This window comes from Narcine bancroftii, chromosome 1 (assembly GCF_036971445.1).
Source record: "Narcine bancroftii isolate sNarBan1 chromosome 1, sNarBan1.hap1, whole genome shotgun sequence".
Classification (NCBI taxonomy): domain Eukaryota; kingdom Metazoa; phylum Chordata; class Chondrichthyes; order Torpediniformes; family Narcinidae; genus Narcine; species Narcine bancroftii.
This window is the reverse complement of record NC_091469.1, coordinates 37,576,825-37,598,262: the sequence shown is the minus strand read 5'-3', so window position 1 is coordinate 37,598,262 and position 21,438 is coordinate 37,576,825. Positions and strand designations below refer to the sequence as shown.

The window sequence follows — 21,438 nt, the reverse complement described above, 5'->3', positions numbered from 1 at the left end:
GATTTTCTTTAATGGATGATTTTCTTTGATAGTTACAGATCCTTTCCTCCTTTAAATCGATGAAATGTGAATTGCTTCATTTAGTGAAAGTACAAATAATCTGACTGTATCAACTATCTCTCTTTATTGGGTGGTTTCAATCCAGAGTGCCAAGATTCCCACATTAGGGCCAAGCCCTTGAAGAAAAAACTATTATTCCATTTCTAGGATAATATATAAACCCCAAAGAAGAAAAAAAGTACAAAATAATGTTATGGCTCATTATAAAAGCAGACAAACAAGTGGCTGGGTTTTCCTGCCGTTATTAAACTAGCCAATTTTCTAGTTGTTTTACCTACATCCAGTTTCCACACCCACCAGCACAGACTTTGGTCTTGATAATGCCCACGCCGACTTCTGCGGCTTATCAATGTAGGATGTCATTGGAATTACCAATCCCACCCACACTGGTATAAACTTTGACTTCCAAAAGTACCACAAACTTTCAACAGTAACTCATTTTTTACAAGGCTGAATACTTGTTTTAAAATAACCCCTCCTCTGTTAAGCAAAATGTCAATCAAACACCAATTAGTACTGTAAAAAAAAACTGCAATAGAAGTAAACTGAGATCAAAACAAAAGATACTGCAAATAGGCAGGACAGCATCATCTCTCCCTGGACATTCCCCATCCTATCAGCCCCTCAATGAATTGGTTTTGCACTCCAACAGAATTAATTAAATACCAGCATCAGTAGCTCAGGACTCCGGTAAATGCTGAAAATTTGAACCAAAATGATTTTAAAACTAGCTTGCTTTAAAATAAAATTCACACCTAAAAATCCACAGTTCCATTCAACCTGGAATTGTTTACACCATAAAGTTTAAAACTGCAAATATTCATTAAAATGGAATTGAGGAGAATTCAAAGTGGAGAGTGATATATTTTTGGAGATTAAGGGAATTGAAGGATATGATGCTCAGTGCTGGAAAGCAGGGCTGAGTCCTGATGAAGTTTAGGTTTGAAACAAATGGTCATTAATTTTCTCCCTCTGATGTTGCTTGACCTACAGAGTTCCTCCAGCAGATTGTGTTTGGCTTCAGATTCCACTATTTGTAGTCTCCTGCATATCTCTGAGGTAGAATTTGCAATGTCAAAGGGCCAAATGGCCTGCGTTTGATGCCATTTCTTTGGATCATATATTTACGAAACCATCATTAAAGCCAAACATCAAAATGCAGGTGAAGGTCTTCCTACATCACAAAGCCACGTTGTCTGTGCAGAGTTGAAAAAAAAGTTTTTGTTTACTTATTTCCCCCCACATAAATTTTATACTCAAATTTTGGGTGGTGATTTGCTCATTTTGAACGGGCACTTATTTGTAATCCAAACAACTATAGCACGGAGGCTTCCTATATCTATTTTTGTGCTTGCCATCAATAACAGGGAAAACATACTGCAAGTCAACTCTGACTACAACATGGATCACTTGTCATGTGTCAGTTGCCACCTCTCAGCAAACATAAGCTTTGGTGATGAATTTCACCATCAACTTCAATGCACTAGCAGAGAGTTTGGTCAATTGAGGAAAAGAGTTAACCTACCCTTCTGTACACTACTGCATCACCATGAATGACCTCCACAAAATCTTCTTAATATTCTGGAAAGATAAGCAAATCAACATCAATGATCTTTCCCAGGCCTCACTGCAGGTCTCATCGTATGCATGCCTGATTCCCAAAATAGAGATTCTTTTCTGAAGTTTATCACTGGAAGAGATTACCAGCTAGATAGAGAAAAAGATTCAAGGATGTGCTCAATGTCTTCTTGAAAAATTCACCATCCCCATTGACATTCGGGAATCTATGACCCATGACTACTCAAAATGGAGAAAGTGCATTTGGGATCATATGGAGAAAGTGAAGCCAGGTACTCTGAGCCTCTCTGTGCAAGTTCTGTCTCACAAAATACACACCCACCAACTTGGTCAGTCTTCACCTGCTCCATTTTTGGCAGAGTATGTGGTTCTCACACTAGCCTCATCAACCACCTCAGAATGTGCATGGAGACAGTAATTTTCAATCCTAAAGACAACTTAAGAAGATGACGAAGGGTACAATAAAATTTTGACATTCTGCCCATTCGAGACTTTAGTCGTGTTGGATCAGATGATTTTTCTTGACTGTTGGGTGCCATTTCTATCACTATTCCAGCATGCTTTCAATTTACTATTTTTGATGATATTCCATATTTTAACAATTCTCCCCAAAGAGGAAATAGAAAGAGAGCATGGGGTACCCAAGTCCAGGTGAGTAGAAGGGGAGCGTGGCAAGCATCACCCGGTGAGCCAGATGCTGAATCATCAAGATTTCCAAATTTTTGGAGAGTCTGAAACATCAGAATTCACTGTTTATAAAGAAATGGAATTCCTTGCTAGTTCTGTTCAGGAAAACAGCATAGCATTATGATCAGAGTGGCCCTGCCCATGATTATCAAAAAAAATCTGCAAGCACGTAAAGAACACGATCGAGCTAAAAAGAGACGACTGGTCTCAAAGGGTTTGCTGATCTCGAAAAAAACAGTGAAACTGACTCAGGGCGCATGAGGAGCCTCATGCACAAGTACAAAATACTATTCTTCTTCTTCTTTGGCTTGGCTTCGCGGACGAAGATTTATGGAGGGGGTAAAAAGTCCACATCAGCTGCAGGCTCGTTTGTGGCTGACAAGTCCGATGTGGGACAGGCAGACACGATTGCAGCGGTTGCAAGGGAAAATTGGTTGGTTGGGGTTGGGTGTTGGGTTTTTCCTCCTTTGCCTTTTGTCAGTGAGGTGGGCTCTGCGGTCTTCTTCAAAGGAGGTTGCTGCCCGCCAAACTGTGAGGCGCCAAGATGCACGGTTTGAGGCGTTATCAGCCTACTGGCAGTGGTCAATGTGGCAGGCACCAAGAGATTTCTTTAGGCAGTCCTTGTACCTTTTCTTTGGTGCATCTCTGTCACGGTGGCCAGTGGAGAGCTCGTCATATAACACGATCTTGGGAAGGCGATGGTCCTCCATTCTGGAGACGTGACCCATCCAGCGCAGCTGGATCTTCAGCAGCGTGGACTCGATGCTGTCGACCTCTGCCATCTCGAGTACTTCGACGTTAGGGGTGTAAGCGCTCCAATGGATGTTGAGGATGGAGCGGAGACAACGCTGGTGGAAGCGTTCTAGGAGCCGTAGGTGGTGCCGGTAGAGGACCCATGATTCGGAGCCGAACAGGAGTGTGGGTATGACAACGGCTCTGTATACGCTTATCTTTGTGAGGTTTTTCAGTTGGTTGTTTTTCCAGACTCTTTTGTGTAGTCTTCCAAAGGCGCTATTTGCCTTGGCGAGTCTGTTGTCTATCTCATTGTCGATCCTTGCATCTGATGAAATGGTGCAGCCGAGATAGGTAAACTGGTTGACCGTTTTGAGTTTTGTGTGCCCGATGGAGATGTGGGGGGGGCTGGTAGTCATGGTGGGGAGCTGGCTGATGGAGGACCTCCGTTTTCTTCAGGCTAACTTCCAGGCCAAACATTTTGGCAGTTTCCGCAAAGCAGGACGTGAAGCGCTGAAGAGCTGGCTCTGAATGGGCAACTAAAGCAGCATCATCTGCAAAGAGTAGTTCACGGACAAGTTTCTCTTGTGTCTTGGTGTGAGCTTGCAGGCGCCTCAGATTGAAGAGACTGCCATCCGTGCGGAACCGGATGTAAACAGCGTCTTCATTGTTGGGGTCTTTCATGGCTTGGTTCAGCATCATGCTGAAGAAGATTGAAAAGAGGGTTGGTGCTGAAGTATTCTCTGTTCCTCAGTCATACAAAGTTAGATGTGACACTAAGCAATAATTCATATCTGACATGGAGTTGTTTAATGAGCAGCTGATCAGAGTTCATGACCAGCATGTTCCAGTACGGATGGCAATGAAAAGGAAGCTGAGATGACAAGTTTGTGAATTTGGTCAAAAATAAAAAGGAAGCACATGCAAGATTTAGGAAGCTTAACTTAGACATGGCAAAGAAGGAACATATAGACTGCATCATAGAGCACATGCAGGACATTTGAAAGACCAAAAAGTGCTACAAAATGTCCTTGGGGAGTAGGATTAAGGAAAATCCCAAGGCATTTAAAAACACATGCATGACTAGGAAGAGATAGGATCACTGAAGGATAAAAGAGAGAATTTATGCTTGGAGTCAGAGAATTGAATTGAATATTTATTTATATAGGAGCATCATTTTGTTGTTTAAAATGTGCTAAGTGCTTTACGTTAATTAATCAAAAATACACAAAATCAACAAACACAAAGGACTACACCCTGCTCAAGAGAATAATCTCGCAGAATAGTAATGGGTTGGATAAACATGTGGGCGGAGAAAGGCTGCCTAAACACACTGGCATGGCCAACTCAATCCCGTGCCCGCCCTACAAACCCAAACTATCTGGGCAGGCACTACAGATCCCTAGGCAACTATGACAAATGCGAGGCAGAGACTTTTATCTGAGGTCAGGGGAATCAAAACAAATTTGAAGCTTGTCATCATTTCTTAAAGCTGTGGCCATTATAATGAGCAGCAGTTAAAAAAATGAGATAACACTCTTGGAGACGACTGCATCATTAGGGTAAAGCATAAGACACTTCAGAGTAAACACAATTTAGACTTTAGACTCAAAACATTACATAAAATTACTTAAATCACAAGTAAACTAAATTATTATACCCAAAACACTCAGTTGCATGAAAAAACCCGACAAATCTGTGCCACCAATACTTTGATTAGAAACCAACACCAGAAGGAATGAAAGAACGCCTCTCTCTGTAGCTCTAGTAAGGAGGTGGATGAGTAAGTAAATAAGTATTCAGGAAGGAAACAAAAACAGAGGATCCATGAGAACAGTGGGGGAATGCTAATGTACTTGGCCATCAGTGCCTGATGGGATATAGTTTAGGTAATTAAAAAAGGCAAGAGGGCAGATTGCTGAAGCCTTGACAAAATATCTTTGTATAAGCAAAAGGCAGAGCCATAGAGGACTGGAAAGTCCCCAAAGTTTTACTTTTGTTCAAGAAGGAAAATAGGGATAATCCAGGAAATTAGGAGTTAATGAGCTTCAGATCAGTGGTAGGGAAGCAATCGGAGAGGATTTTTAGGGATAAGGATGCCCACCCATTTGGAAAAGCATGATCAGATTAGTAAGAGTTTCATGCTGGACAGGTCATTTTTTATAAACTGGATTGAGATTTTTTTTAAAAAAAGATGATGAAGGCGGTTGATGAGAAAAGGGCAGTTAGTGGATGTTGTTCACATAAACCTTTGAAAGGCATTTGATATGGTATGTAAGATGCATGGGATTAAATGTGAATTGAAAGTTTGGATGTGGAATTGGCTGGCCCATGGGGCCCTAAAAGGATAGAGCAGAATATAAATTAGTTATAAAATAGGCAAAATGAGGAATTTGGAAGGACAAATGTAAGGTTAACATACGGTTAATGGCAGGACTGTTTACAGTATTGATATACAGAAGGATCTGGTGGTTCAAGTCATCAGCTTCTTAAATGTGGCCATGGAGTGGAAAGGATGGTGAAAAAGGCATATGACATCTAACTTCATTGGGCAGGGCATGGAGCACAGAAGTAAGGAAGTTATGTTGCAGGTATGCAAAACTTTGGTTACGTGGCACTTTAGAGTGCTGAGTACAATTCAAGACTCCTCCTTATAGGAAGGATATAGAGGCTTTGGAAAGAGTACACCAGGAATGCTGACTGGATCAGAGGGTACGAACTACAACACCTGCTGGACAAGTTTGGGTTGTTTCCTCTGGAGGATGAGGAAAGACCTAACAGAACTTTATAAAATTATGAAGGACATTCCTCAGGTCGGCAATTAGAATCTTACCCTGCCTCTCCCCCCCCCCCCCACCCCAGAATAACAATTGTCACACACTAGAGGATATGTAATTACAATGAGAGCTTAAAAGGAGATAAGCAGAACATTTTATTTTAAACATAGAGAGCTATGGGTGCCTACAGCACATTGTCAGGGGAGGTGGTGGAAGTAGGTATGATTGCAGTGTTTAAGAGGCATTCAAATATACATGAATGTGCAGGGAATGGAGGGATATGGATCACATGCAGGCAGATGAAATTTAGTTTAATTTGGCATTGCGCTCGGCATAGACATTGTGGGCCGAAAGGCTTGTTCCTGTGCTGCACTTTTCTATGAATTGCAAAAGTTAGTTAGCAAGCAATCAAGATGGCAAATAGGATGTGGGTCTTCATTGCTAGAGGGAATATATTTTTAAGCAGAGCGATTTGCCTGTACAGAATAAAGGTAAGGCCCACCTGGAGTACCTCATGCATTCTGGACTCCTGGTTTGAGAAAGGATTTATTATTTTTGGAGCTGTGCAGAGGAGATTCACCAGTTTGGTGATATTCCCTTCGTTCCCTTCTTTGAAATTTAAACCACGTTTTGCTACTGAAAAAGATAGAAAATAGGAGCAAAAGTAAACCATTTAGCTCTTCAAGCCTGCTCCATCATTCAAGGCTGAATGTGCCATTTCAATACCATTTTCCTGTTTTATCTCCATACCCTTTGATCCTTTTGTCATAAGGGTCACATCCTACTCCCCTTTGAATATATCTAATGAATTTTTGTCCTCAATAACTTTCAGTAGTATGGCCTTCTACAAGTTCACAACTCTAAGTGATACTATTTTTCCTCATCTCAGTCCTAAGTACTCTCTAAATGTTGTTTTGGGATCTGTCTCTTACATTTCCTTCTGAGAGAGAAGTGCATGGGAGAGCAGGAGCCAGATATGTCCTACACTTGGGGGACATTGTACTTTCAATGTGTGGAGAGACAGGGCAAGGATCTAAATTAGAGTTGAAGACTATAGTGAAGTAAAATGAATCACAGAATTGAAGAGATTGAGGATGCTATTACTATTAAGCTCCCGATTATGAAAGAGACTGATAGCTAGGTATGCATTTTCAACTGAGTTGATTCAGACTGTACACAAAGGAATCACAAAGTTTGAGGAAAGAATGAATTTAGAGAGTAAAAGGACAATCATGCACTGATTCTATTTACTGTTGTATCCCTGCTCAACTTACTAATTGAGCTCGGTCAGCAATATTGAGCACTCAATATTGTTCATGTGCCCACAGCAGATTGTCGAAACTGGCAATCCATTATAGAGAGATCATCAGATGGATAACAAACAAAATTCAAGGATGTTACCAAAACCTATTTAGAAAAATGCAAAGTCCCTGCTCCATCCTGAGAATTTCTGGCCCACAACTATGGAAAATGTGGAGAAGAAACCTTTAGGATGTTACTGAAGATGTGAAGTTCCTAACTCAGGAGCACACAGAAGCCCAGCTCAAAGGAGTTCATCACTGCACAAATAGCCTATCTCTCTGAGCACAACTGCCCCATCTGTGTAAACCTTTGGATCATTACAAAATTGGGGCAGAAACAAATCATCCTCAATCCAGAAGGACAACCTTAGTGAGTGCAGTGAATGTGCATATCTAATAGAGTTAAAAGTCTGCATACTACTTATTCAGCAATGCAGTAAAGTGAGGAAAGAGGAATCATATTTGGTGAAGACAACTGCAAACACAATCTGATGTCATGGAGGGAACTCCTAAAGCTGACCTACAACAATTTTCTTTTCTTTTTAAAATATTTTTATTAAATTAATATACAAATCCTACATACAAAGTCTTCTCATATAACAAACCACAGGTCATATATACATATCACAAATTAAAAATAAATGTAAATAAAAAAACCTATTCATATTTCTTTAAAACATTAAAATCTATCAGTATGGTAATTACCCATCTATCACTTTCTAATGATATTTTTGGATAGAGAATAAATAAGACAAAATTAAACAATCCCTTTATCTGAACACAAGGTAAATTCTGTCTTATTTAATGACATAATCTAATGACAACCATTTTAAACCCATATTTGACCAGTTAATCAGAAAAAATTTAAAAAAAGAGAAAAAAAAATCCCAAAACTATCTAATCTAACCCCTCACTCGAATTAAGGTTAACTTGTAAAAACTGTGAAGATATGGATCTAATAGCACTCTTCAGACACTGGGCAGAGTATCTCTGCACCCTCCAGACTTCTTAAATCATCTTTTTCAGCTGTCTATGTTAGATGCGGGTTTTAAGGAATGGTTTAGATTAGATATCAAGAGTTACAAAGATCTTATTATTCGACATAACTTTGTCTCTTTTGAACAACTGACAGCAAAATTTAATCTTCCTAATAGACACATTTTTAGATATTTACGACAATTTTTATAGTGAGAGATTGGTCGAAGAGGAGAGGGACACTGTGTATGTCCAACAACTGACGGGGTAAATTACAATTAGTGTTGGGAAACCATGCCAAGGGTCAGTGTGGTTGATCACAGTTAATTTAAAAAAGTATCGAGATAAAGGGATTTGCTTCATATACTCTTATAGTTTCATATTTAAATGAATAGCAATTAACTCAGTACTTACAAAAATCTGTGGTTCAGTGATCATTAAACATTTTTGGGAGTATTTACTATAGTTCAATACAGTTACAAGGAAACTTTTGTGCATGAACTGATGGAACAAAACCCTCCTTTGTCTGCAGGCTATTTGGAAATGGCTAGTGCAAAAGAAAATACTGCCAGTCTCAGCAAGGGGCCAAGAGTATGTACTGTATAGTGTAACAAACTGAGAAAATATGTTGATACATGGTGAAGAGCTAAACTAGGATTGAGGCAAAACAGCAGAAGCTGCTGCCTGCAATTTAATCGTGCTTTTGAAATGCTGGAAATGAGTGCTTGATATGTTTTGTTAGTTATTGCTAATATCCTTTACCTTTATAATCACAAAGTTTACGTTTAAGTTTCATGCAAGTGAAAATAATAATGATTTCTGTAAAAAAATGGATTTCATCTGTACACTGCTCATTTTTGACACAAATTTGACCCTCTTAAAAATAAAATATGCAATAAGATTGGTTTTTAAACATTAGCAATTTTTTTTCAGGAAATTTTTATCTGAAGGGCCTCCTAAAATGATATTGATGAAGAGCTAGATTTCCCTTCGATTAATATTTTACTTTATTTATAGAACGAGGAAAATTAAATCCATTAGGATTTAGGGGATTTGTTAGTACAAAGTAATTTTTTTTTACTCTAACAAATTATTGAACTCCAAGTTATTAGTTCTTCTGTGGTTTTATTACCGTATGCTTTAATCCAATGCCTGAAAAATAAAAGGAAAATATGATGTAATAATTAAAGGAATACATTTTTCTCACTGGGCTTGTATCCGACTGTAAAAAATTAACTCCTGCATTATTAAAAGCCTGTTATATTGGCAAAATTTCCAGACAAATTGTCAACAACTCTAAACTTAAAGAGGCATTTATTACTAAAATAGCTTCTTTCTGAAATTAGCTTTAATTTTGAATTTGAAATGTTTATCATACAGTTTATTTTACTACAAATTGTAGCCCCTTTAAGCTCTTTAAAAAGAGGAAAGAGTAGTAATTTACATTTGTTATTTTTTTAAATAAACACAGAAACTACTCTTAATTGTGGGAAAAAATATTCTTATTGTAGTTCACTCGTGATTCAATTTATCAAATGCAATGTGACTTTCGGATTTAAACATGCTAGGTGAATGATTGAATGCACTGTATTTTAAATTAGGCTGGAGTCAATGAAGCATCAAAGATGGAATCAACTCTCACAGCCTGACCACAATAGAAAACAAACCATCTTTTTCTCTATTTCTATTAATAAAATTAATTGTCATCTTAAAAGGAAAGAGGATTATCTGTTTTTTCAAACACAGATGGTCAGGGGTGACTACGATGGGCCACAGCTGAGTAGTTGCACTTGCTGCACCACATGCATTAGTATCGGAAAAGTCCAGCATGAATGCATCCTGCACACAACTGTAAGCATAGGATAAATACTGGGGGGGGGGGGCACATTTAACCCTGACCTAATATTCAGAATTTTGTTTATTGTGCCCACAAACTGTGACAAAACTGGAATATTTTCCAAAAATACACCAACACACTTGCAATATAACAAGGGACATCTAAAATTATATCATTGAAATGATGAAATCTTATAATTTGCTTGAACACAAACTCAAACTTGTAAAGACCCCTATAAATTTCAGTTTTGCAAGAGTGTACTTCCAGTTTTTTTTTGCCTACTCTGCAGGCAGAATACACATCAAGCACCTTTTGCAGCTAAAATCGCAACTTCTTGCAATTATAACTGTTTGAAACCTTTTGAACTTCACTCTTGTGTTGTCATCTGCAACAAATGATAAACAAATTTCTTGACCAACCATTTATGAATGGAGAACAGGAAGTGCATACCCCTCCAAATTTGGTCTTTTGATTTACATTCAACTGTTGGTTTATTTAGTAGCGAGCTGCCCACCAGGCTCACCTTACAAAGCTGTCCTGTCCAGAGAAGAAACAAGCCTTCCGTCGCGCATGCAGCCATCTTCAGCGCAAACTCCAGGAGATCATAAATGAGTGGTGGACTAGCCTTGCCAAGCGAACCCAGCTCAGCGCGGACATTGGCGACTTCAGGGGTTTCTACGAGGCTCTAAAGGCTGTGTACGGCCCCTCACCCCAAGTCCAAAGCCCACTGCGCAGCTCAGACGGAAAAGTCATCCTCAGCGACAAGATCTCCATCCTCAACCGACGGTCAGAACACTTCCAATCTCTTTTCAGTGCCAACCGCTCAGTCCAAGATTCCGCCCTGCTCCAGCTCCCTCAACAGCCCCTAAGGGTAGAGCTGGATGAGGTCCTCACCCAGGACGAGACATATAAGGCAATTGAACAACTGAAAAGTGGCAAAGCAGCAGGTATGGATGGAATCCCCCCAGAGGTCTGGAAGGCTGGCGGCAAAGCTCTGCATGTCAAACTGCATGAGTTTTTCAAGCTTTGTTGGGACCAAGGAAAACTGCCTCAGGACCTTCGTGATGCCATCATCATCACCCTGTACAAAAACAAAGGCGAGAAATCAGACTGCTCAAACTACAGGGGAATCACGCTGCTCTCCATTGCAGGCAAAATCTTCACTAGGATTCTCCTAAATAGAATAATACCTAGTGTCACCGAGAATATTCTCCCAGAATCACAGTGCGGCTTTCGCGCAAACAGAGGAACTACTGACATGGTCTTTGCCCTCAGACAGCTCCAAGAAAAGTGCAGAGAACAAAACAAAGGACTCTACATCACCTTTGTTGACCTCACCAAAGCCTTCGACACCGTGAGCAGGAAAGGGCTTTGGCAAATACTAGAGCATATCGGATGCCCCCCCAAAGTTCCTCAACATGGTTATCCAACTGCACGAAAACCAACAAGGTCGGGTCAGATACAGCAATGAGCTCTCGGAACCTTTCTCCATTAACAATGGTGTGAAGCAAGGCTGTGTTCTCGCATCAACCCTCTTTTCAATCTTCTTCAGCATGATGCTGAACCAAGCCATGAAAGACCTCAACAATGAAGACGCTGTTTACATCTGGTACCGCACGGATGGCAGTCTCTTCAATCTGAGGCGCTTGCAAGCTCACACCAAGACACAAGAGAAACTTGTCCGTGAACTACTCTTTGCAGACAATGCCGCTTTAGTTGACCATTCAGAGCCAGCTCTTCAGCGCTTGACGTCCTGTTTTGCGGAAACTGCCAAAATGTTTGGCCTGGAAGTCAGCCTGAAGAAAACGGAGGTCCTCCATCAGCCAGCTCCCCACCATGACTACCAGCCCCCCCCACATCTCCATCGGGCACACAAAACTCAAAACGGTCAACCAGTTTACCTATCTCGGCTGCACCATTTCATCAGATGCAAGGATCGACAACGAGATAGACAACAGACTCGCCAAGGCAAATAGCGCCTTTGGAAGACTACACAAAAGAGTCTGGAAAAACAACCAACTGAAAAACCTCACAAAGATGAGCGTATACAGAGCCGTTGTCATACCCACACTCCTGTTCGGCTCCGAATCATGGGTCCTCTACCGGCATCACCTACGGCTCATAGAACGCTTCCACCAGCGTTGTCTCTGCTCCATCCTCAACATTCATTGAAGCGCCTTCATCCCTAACATCGAAGTACTCGAGATGGCAGAGGCCGACAGCATCGAGTCCACGCTGCTGAAGATCCAGCTGCGCTGGGTGGGTCACGTCTCCAGAATGGAGGACCATCGCCTTCCCAAGATCGTGTTATATGGCGAGCTCTCCACTGGCCACCGTGACAGAGGTGCACCAAAGAAGAGGTACAAGGACTGCCTAAAGAAATCTCTTGGTGCCTGCCACATTGACCACCGCCAGTGGGCTGATATTGCCTCAAACCGTACATCTTGGCGCCTCACAGTTCGGCGGGCAGCAACCTCCTTTGAAGAAGACCGCAGAGCCCACCTCACTGACAAAAGACAAAGGAGGAAAAACCCAACACCCATCCCCAACCAACCAATTTTCCCCTGCAACCGCTGCAACCGTGTCTGCCTGTCCCGCATCGGACTTGTCAGCCACAAACGAGCCTGCAGCTGACGTGGACATTTACCCCTTCCATAAATCTTCGTCCGCGAAGCCAAGCCAAAAGAAGTGAAAAGCAAAACCATCATCTTTCAAAAAATGGTTATATGCTCAATCAAATCCAGTGAAACCTCATTAGAACGTGATTCGTTAATCGTTTATAGCGCGGGTATCCGTGGACCCCAAACATTGATTTTAGGAGGCCAAGCTAACAGTGACTAACAGCCAAAATCTCAAAAATGGGCTCTTAGGACTCATTTACAAGATGTGTATGTTAATATGTGAAGTTTTAAGGCCTTAAAGGTCTAATTATAGGGTTTGAGTCAGAGTATTCGGTTTTCCTGCTTCCTGAATCATGTCATGTATGCATCTGTTCCGCGACTCAGCTGTAACGCGGTTTGAAATCTTGGACCCCAACTACTGCAGTTCTAATGAGGTTTTACTGTATTGACAGTCATGGTGAATCAGTGGCATTCAACAATAATTTCTGTAAAACCAAACCATCACTAGTTTCAGCAATAATTAATATTAGGTTGGTGCTGAAGAGAATGTCCATGCCACCGTTTCTCTTAGATCAAAGAGCACTGAGTTTTCATGGACAGTGAAGAAAATTGATCTGAAATTGCAGCAGGATCTAGATGAACTGGAAATGTGGGCCATGAAGTGACAGGCTGAATTTAACTCAGACAAGTTCAAGGCGTTGCATTTTGATAACTTATGCCAGGGCGGGACTTGCATAATAAATGGTATGGCCATGGAGAATATTGTAGAATAGAGAGACCTGGGGTACAGACGCATGTTCCCTGAAAGTGGCAAAAAGGTGGTGAAAATGATTGGGCATGCTTGCTTTCATCATTCAGGGGACTGAGTATAGGAGTTTGGATAACATTTCACAAGAGGTTAATTTAATTTAAATTTAGACGGTAGCGGGGCTCATTCAGCCCATGAGCCCTGGCGTCCAATTGCACCCCATTGGCTTACAACCCCTGTTATGTTTTGAAGGGAAACCAGAGCACTCGGAGAAAACCCACGCAGACACAGGGAGAACGCACAAACTCCTTTCCAACAGCTTGAGATTCGAACCCTGGTCCCGAATGCTGGTGCCGTAACAGTGTGCACAAACCACTACGCTAACCACACCACCCACAATCAGGCAACATTTGGAATATTGAGCTCAGTTCTGGTTATACAGACATAATTAAGCAGGAAAAGGTGCAAAAAAAATTTTAATTGGGACTTGAAGGCCTTTTCTCCCCTGAAGTTGAAGAGGCTATGAGATGACCTTACAGAAATTGATAAAATCATGAGGGGCATATACAAGGTAAATAGCCAAAATCTTTTTCTCAGAATGGAGGAGACTAAAAATCAATGCTGTAAAACTCAGACTCTAGAAAAATAATTTTGAATTAGATTTTGCACATTTAGTTTAATTAGTGAAATTATTCTGTATTTTCTGGACACTCACTGAGCAATGAACACTCAATGTGCCATGTTAAGTATCACAATGTATGAGGAGAGCTGATTGGTTTACTTCCTACAAGGGAAGTAAACTGGTGCTGATATCAACATTATTCATTTAATTTCTGAAGCAAATTTCCATGGAGAGCTTTTGAGTTTTTCCATTCATCTTTGCCACATGGGAGTCATCACTTGCAACATCTGTCAAGTGATCTCTTCTCCCCAGCTCTGAAGAAATAGATACATTTTCAACTCAGAATAATGTATGGTTTAAATAGGATGATGATGTTTCTTTGTTGCACTTGTAAGGTTCAGTTAAAGAAGCTGTTGTGGAAGGTGTGGAATCAAACGAAATGTTTAAAGCAAGCTAGTTAATCAAACTCTCAGAATAATACAGAAGGTCGAAATGGTTCATGCCATTTATGGTCTACCATATCCTGGTTCATTAAAAAGCTATCAGCATTTCCATCTATTTCTTTTTTATTCATGATTTTATCTAACTTGCCCTTAAAAGTAAAAACACTTTGCATCCCAGGTTATAATTTCAGTTCAAGCTTGTGAATGCTGACTTGTACACCAGTAAACAGCTCATTACCAAACAAAAACATTTGATTTTTTTTGATGTGGAAAATCCTCACAATGTTTCAGCTATTGCCACTTTACAAATAAACAAACCAGCTGAGGTTCACCTTTGCCCAACTAGCATGAAGCCTGTACAATTGTGAGCCTGAGGGAGTTGAATCATTGTTTTAGTGGTGCATTTGAAAACAAATTGGCCAACTTCACATACAAACATTGAGAATCACAGCATCAACAGAAATGGTGGCAATGCTATTAATGGCGTCCCCCTTTCTCTTCAGCACAGTTGGATGAACTCCTCCTTTCTGATTCAGGAAGTTCTGAGTTCAACCATCACTCCAGAAAGTCAGGAATAAAAAGATGTATTCCAAATCTATTCCAAAGAAACTTGTGGCTCGATTAATTATTTGATCAGCTGTGCCTATGATAAAAGGCATGGCCAGGATTTCTTCGGGGTCCCTTATCTCCTGTTGTAATGCCTGCATTTACTCTTGTAAATGCAAAACATGTGCGCAGACAATTGATACATATATGTGTATATGAATGACATATTAAAATAAATATTATTAATAAATAGGAGTCATGGAGAGATGCTTTAGCAGATATTCAACAGTCTCACTGCCCTTGGGAAGAAGCTGTTCCTCAGCCTGGTGGTTCTGACTCATCTTTTTCCCAAAGGGAGTAGCTGGAAGATGCTGTGTGCAAGGTGATAAGCATCCTCCCTGATTTTGTGAGCTCTCTTTAAAAATGATCCAAGTAAATTACATTAATGTGGGGAAGGGGTGGGGGGGGGGGGGGGGGAAATGGTGAAGAGACCCCTCTCTATCACTTTTATGGTCCAGTGGATTGACCTCCAATCCTATGCTCTTCAGCCACCATACCACATTGTAATGCAGTCGGTCAGGATGCCCTCGATCGAGCTCCTGCAGAAAGTTGACAGAATAGTGGCCGATAGCCTTGCCCATCTCATCTTTGTAAGGAAGTGCAGTCGCTGTTGCACTTTCTTGACAAGTGTGGAGATACTATGGGTTTAGGATAGGTCACCTCTTAAATGGACTCTGAGGACTCTTGGTGCACTCCACTCTCTACACCACTGAGCTATTAATATGTAGTGGAGGATGGTATCCTTGGTCAATCTGAAGTCCATATTCATCATCTTTGACTTGTCCACGATGAGACTCTAGTTGTTATTCCTGCACCATTTCACAAAATCTGGATGCTATTGAGCTGAGTAGTGCATGGCATTTCTATTGAAGTCCACAGAAAAAGTGTAGGTTCAGGTTGCTGGTAGAGTGCTTTGTAATGTTCTTGTGACATTACAATTCTCAAGGTAGGCCCACTTTGCCTCAGCTTCAGTGATGATGCCCGTATCAGTTCTTGATCAGAGTCAAGATGCATGTCATGGAAAAATGGGAGGCATCCATATCAGCCAGCCTCAGACTTGCCATGACAGCTCAAAAGGAGCAATGTCATAGTTTGAAGGAACCAACTACTGCCACAATGTACTTTTTGTGGTTACATCTGTAAATGGAGTAAAAGTAGCCGAGTTCACGAAGGACACACAATGCTACATGCACAATATTCCTTATGTGGTCCTTGCCCAACAATGAGGCAGAAACTGGAGATTTATCACTTATTAGATTTCACTCACAGTCATTTCAAAGAAAGCGAAGGTACCTTATCACTGGTCAACACTGAAGATGAAACAAGACAGATAGTTGTGAACACGCCTCAGCAGAAGTAATTTCCCAGTGGAGACTTCCTCCCCTCCTCTCCCTCAGACTTCTGCCAGCCCTTTCTGCACAATCTCCTTTTATTTTCCTAATTGTGCTCAATTCCCAGGGCACTAGTGAGACAAATGGGAGTAGCAGCTCAAATAATGCACCAAAGCCTTATCCCCTGAACTCCAGCCATTTTGACAACTGGCTTGAAAAGCTACAATGTATTCAAATACTTCACAATCAGCTTCTAAAAACGATTACATATGATTTAAAAATTAACATATTTGTGAACAAAAATTAAAAAATATACAATTATAATAACCGAACATGGAACTTCCCCACTGACTTATAATTCCCTTTGAAATCAACAGTCAACTGTTTGGGGAGAATTTCCACTAGTATAAATGCTGAGATCATGCAAAGATTAATCCCCGCTGCTGGCTGCCAGAGCATGTGGTTGCATTGTCCAGTTGGAAGAGCAGAGTTTTCAACAACTCACATTAAAATATCTAATATATATTTGTGCATGTATGTCTGTTGTTTGTTTGTTTCCCATGCAAATGAAGCATTCTAGAAATATCCAGGAAGGTTTAGTAGGAGTAACATTTGATGTTACATGTCATGACCACATTGAATTTAATCTTTAAGGTCATATGAAGTTCAAATATTCAAACAAACTGAACTTGCACCAGGGATACCTCAATTAGTTGCAGTGCTGTATATCAATGTACATTCAGAATAAAAACAAGTGGTTAAGCCCAGTTCTATATGGGCCCAAAAAAGCAAAGCAACATTGGAAAACGCTCTTCACGAGCTCATCAGAGTTAGATGAAGGAGAAAGCAAGAGACGGCAGAGGAATATCAGTCTTGCCTCACTGTTGATGCTTCCAGACATGCAAGGAGCAGGCAACAGGAAACAGAACAGCAATACCAGGTCTATCTCAGTGCTCAGGACTCCAGACAAGCAATCAATAGGACGCAGGAAACTGAGGAACAATGCCAAGCCTGCTTCAGTGCTGATGCCACCAGGCATTCCATGAGCAGAAGTCAACTTTGTTTGAACCGTGTATCTCTGTTACAAAGAATATAAATGTGTATTTGAAAAAAATATATTTATGCAGAATTACCATGAAGTTTTTTGGGTATTTTGTTTTAACCATGTAGTCAACAACTGAGCGTTTTGTTTCCCGGGCAATGCTGGATATCCAGCTAGTAATAAATAAAGCATTGGTCTTTTCATATCTGCTTGCTTGGATTCAATTTCTTTAAATCTCCAGCTAAGAAGAATTTTTTTTTTAAATTTTTGAGATTGTCAATCAAATTCACTATTTTAAGATTTATCCACCTCCCCCAATTTAAGATGTCAGTCAAAATCCTCCAAGAAAAGCCCACCACAGTTAATAATCTTTTGTTCCTCCATGCTTCTTTTCATGTGCAAGAACAGCATTGCGAGACACACACAAAGTGGTTTGTGAAAAATCAGAAAAAAATTGAGGTGTTCAACAGTGAGAGGCGCACAATTGTATTTTCACACATAAGGATTTCCAGTGCATGCCACGATTGCAAGAAGTCCAGAACCCTTGGAAAAGAACCCACAAGGACACAGGTTTGAATTCCCTTAGGAATTTCTATCCTTCCTGCAGAGAAGGAAATTCAGAAAGGTGTTCAAGTCAGCACATTGACAAGATTTAACCTCCACCCATGTAATTAACACCACACTATCATCTAATTTAAAATTTCCTCTGCAAAGTCTGAATCAGGAAGTACAAACAAAAAACTGGGCAAAGAGTACTGTGACAGAATATGTTGCATTTTATATTGTATATAGATATGATTTTGGGAGATAAAGTGTGGTAGGTTTTTTTTAGTGTGGGTCAGATACAAACACTTCAAAACATATCTCATTTAAAATACTGAGATCTTGAGCTCAAGCCAGACAGGCTGGCTCCGAATGCCTTTGCAAAAGTTTTGGGGTGTGCCCAAGGGACTTCACTAATTGATTTTTGTTTTGAAAAGCAACAGATGAAAGAATTCAGAGGATTAGGTTTGGAGCTGCCGTCTGTCTGAGTGGAGGTTGCTGTTCTAAGAGGGTCATGTGGTTTTGCAAGGGGAAAGAGAGAGAGAGAGAGAGAGAGAGGAGAGAGAGAGAGAAGAGAGAGGAGAGAGAGAGAGAGAGAGGAGAGAGAGAGAGAGAGAGATTTCAGTTCAGCAGCAGCTGGGACTGGAACCTGACAAGCTGTCAAGCTTGTGGGAAAAACCCCATTTTGAAGATGGGTTGTGAGTGCTTAGTTCAACCTGGTCAAAGACCTTGTGGTGCATACAAGAGGGGAGGACTGGCTGCCTAATGTTTCACTTGAAATAAGAGAAACAAAAAGGAACTCTATGGTGACCAGAGGAAAGAGGCTATCATCTGGAGAACCCTGATGGGGCAAGTTTTTTTGGCAAGACAGTGACGTGGCTGATTAAAAGGGATCAGTTTGTCTCCAAAAACAACAAATCTCTCTGAAAACAAGAACCTTCCTGAGTGGTAACCATTTACCTTTCAAGCACCAAAACCTGGTGAACTTCATAAATGTTAAATTCTGCGCACAGTATAAGAATTGCATTCAACCAGTAAATTTGGAGGAATGAGAAGTGAGATTGGACTACGAATCAAAGAACTTTTCTAAACTTACACACACACACACTACATACACATGTGCTAAGAATTAGAAGGAAGTTAATAATGGTACAACAAAGTTTGATCCTGTTTTCATGTTGAAATATCATTAAAAGCAACTTTTGTTTAAGTAACCATTTGTCTTGGTGAATATCAATTGCTGCTGGGTTTTGAGGTCCTCTGGGCTCATAACAGTACAGATAGGTTGAAAACTTAGATTAGTCTCTTTTCTCAAAGATGTTATCTCTTTGATTTGGTGACATATTCTCTCCTGCCCAATGTGGAGAGGAGGCTGTGAAGTTACAAAGTTTAGGCCTTTCTCAGAATACTATCTGCTCTTGAGGTTTTTTATTTGTCAATCAGCATATAGTATTTTCAACAGCTTCTCTGTTTGGCATGGCAATGGGATTGTATCAAATAATGCACCACAGCAAGATGTAAAGGAAGGACATTCATGTTGGTTGAGGATCCCTTTGAGGTACTCCTTCCAGCAGGCTGCTTAGCAGAATTAGTATTATTCTGGCATTAATACCTGCTGGAGCATTGACTTGCACATCAATTTCCTTAAATTTTTCAACTGCTCGTCTTCAAGTTTCTTTGCTTACAGGCTTACTTTGAATACATCTTATGTAGTGGCAACCTCAGTTAAATGTCAGAGAGCATATGTTGTTGCAATGTACTGGATTGAATCCCATGCTAAATTGAAAGCGAAGAGTTTTCTTATTTGGACTGAAGGGAAACTGGTGGAGCTGCTGGACTTCCTGTAACTACCGCTGGTGTAGATCTGCAAATAATGGGGAGCAGAGAGATACAGCACTCCTGCTGGGTCCAAACACTCAGTCCAACTTCCATCAGCTCCGTGTAGGCTGTAAACAGCCTTTTACTGAAGTTGACAGTGGTTTTATTTGAAAATCCCACAACCATGGGGTCTGGCCCAAGATGGCAGCATCTATAATCAACAGCAGCCACAAAGGGGTCGCAGACTCTCGAGAAGCAGAGGATTGGCACTGGGCACAAGAAAACAGGGAGAACACTCCCCATTTGAGAAGGAGAAGCAGAGGAGATGATCCACTGGACGGCGACCACTGCGGCAGACCAGGGAAGGGGTTCTCCAGCTGAAGAATACGCAGACTGTGGACAATTGAGATTCACACCAGACTACAGTCTGCTCGAGACTGGCGGAAGGGGTACCAGGTATTGGAACCGGGACGTGAAAGGGTGCCGAGGGCATTGATGATTTCCTGATTGTGTTGGGAGGTTCTGATCTGGAGCTTGGGCTGTTGGTGCTTTGGACTAGACTCTGTGTGGTTGCGGGAGTGCTGGAGGCGAATCCACGGACACTCAGGGGCTCTGAGGGGACTTTCTTTTGCTTCTCTTTCTACAACTGTAAGAGGTGCTTTACACAGTTTCTGCTGATGGTTCTATGTAATATTGCACTGTTTTTATTAGATGACAATAAATGAATCTTGAATGTATTACATAAGCCTCAAGTACACATAAAAATCAATACATTTCTCTCTTTCATATGGGATAAATCTACTACATACTGCTGTTGGCTTTAATATTTTTAAGGTAAAACCACTCAGAAGGTTTTTTTATTCTATTCAATGCACCAGTTTGTTTTTAGTTAACTTTACAGGCAACACAATGCAGCAGCTAACAGAGCTGTGGCACCCTCAATCCTAATACTTCTCATATCATGAAAGTATATGAATACTTGTCCTGCATATGTATTGTTTGTCTGTATGAGTGTTTATGTCTTATTGTGTGTCTGCAAGTTTTTTCATCGATGACCAGAGAATGCTGCTTCAGATGATAATAAACTTGACTGATCTCGAGTTGTCTGTGTGAAGTTTGCACATTCTCCTTGTGACTTTGTGAGTTACCCCAGCACATCTGGTTTCCTTCCACAACCCAACGACATACAGATTAGTTGGTTAAATAACCCTCAACCTGGTAACCATGTAGAATCTAGGGGAAGTTGATGACAATATGGGGAAAATTGAAAAATGTGATTAATGGCTGATGAGCATTCTGGATTTGGTGGGCTTGCTTCAGTATTCTCTCTATAAATGAAGTGAACATGCTAATGAGGTGATCAAAACTGATTAATTGCTAACTTCAAAATTTCCATAAAACAAATGATTAATGATTACCATTACTTTTGACCTTCTTTACTATTTCAGACCAAAATTACAAACTAAGTGGAGGTTTGAATAGTAAGGGAGAGGAAAGTCCCATGGTCTACCCCTGGTCTATATCAACTGAACTAATTCCAGTAAAGAGCAAGAAGGGGAAAAATTGCTTATTCCACATTTATAATCTGGGGCCAAACCAAATGTAAAACATTAAGAAATGCAACATTTTGGGTTAAAAAAAAACCAAATGAACCTCAATGAGAAAAATAGCATTTTGGGCACAGTGCTTTCCATGAGATGTCTGTTTTCACTGATAT

General features: G+C 40.6%; 1 protein-coding gene across 5 annotated transcripts in view; it reads right to left on the bottom strand.

The window, feature by feature from the left end:
- The window catches only part of LOC138757128 (tyrosine-protein kinase JAK2-like), a 297,517-nt gene that overhangs the window by 216,748 nt on the left and 59,331 nt on the right, over positions 1–21,438 (bottom strand). The window contains exon 2 of one of the 5 annotated variants that reach the window (XM_069923978.1): positions 6,337–6,470. The exons of 3 other annotated variants lie outside the window; for them this stretch is intronic. The gene's annotated coding sequence lies outside the window, so the exon portion shown is untranslated. Of the gene's footprint in view, positions 1–6,336; positions 6,471–9,242; positions 9,263–21,438 lie in introns of those variants that run through there. One more of the 5 variants, XM_069923984.1, reaches the window with a different exon arrangement.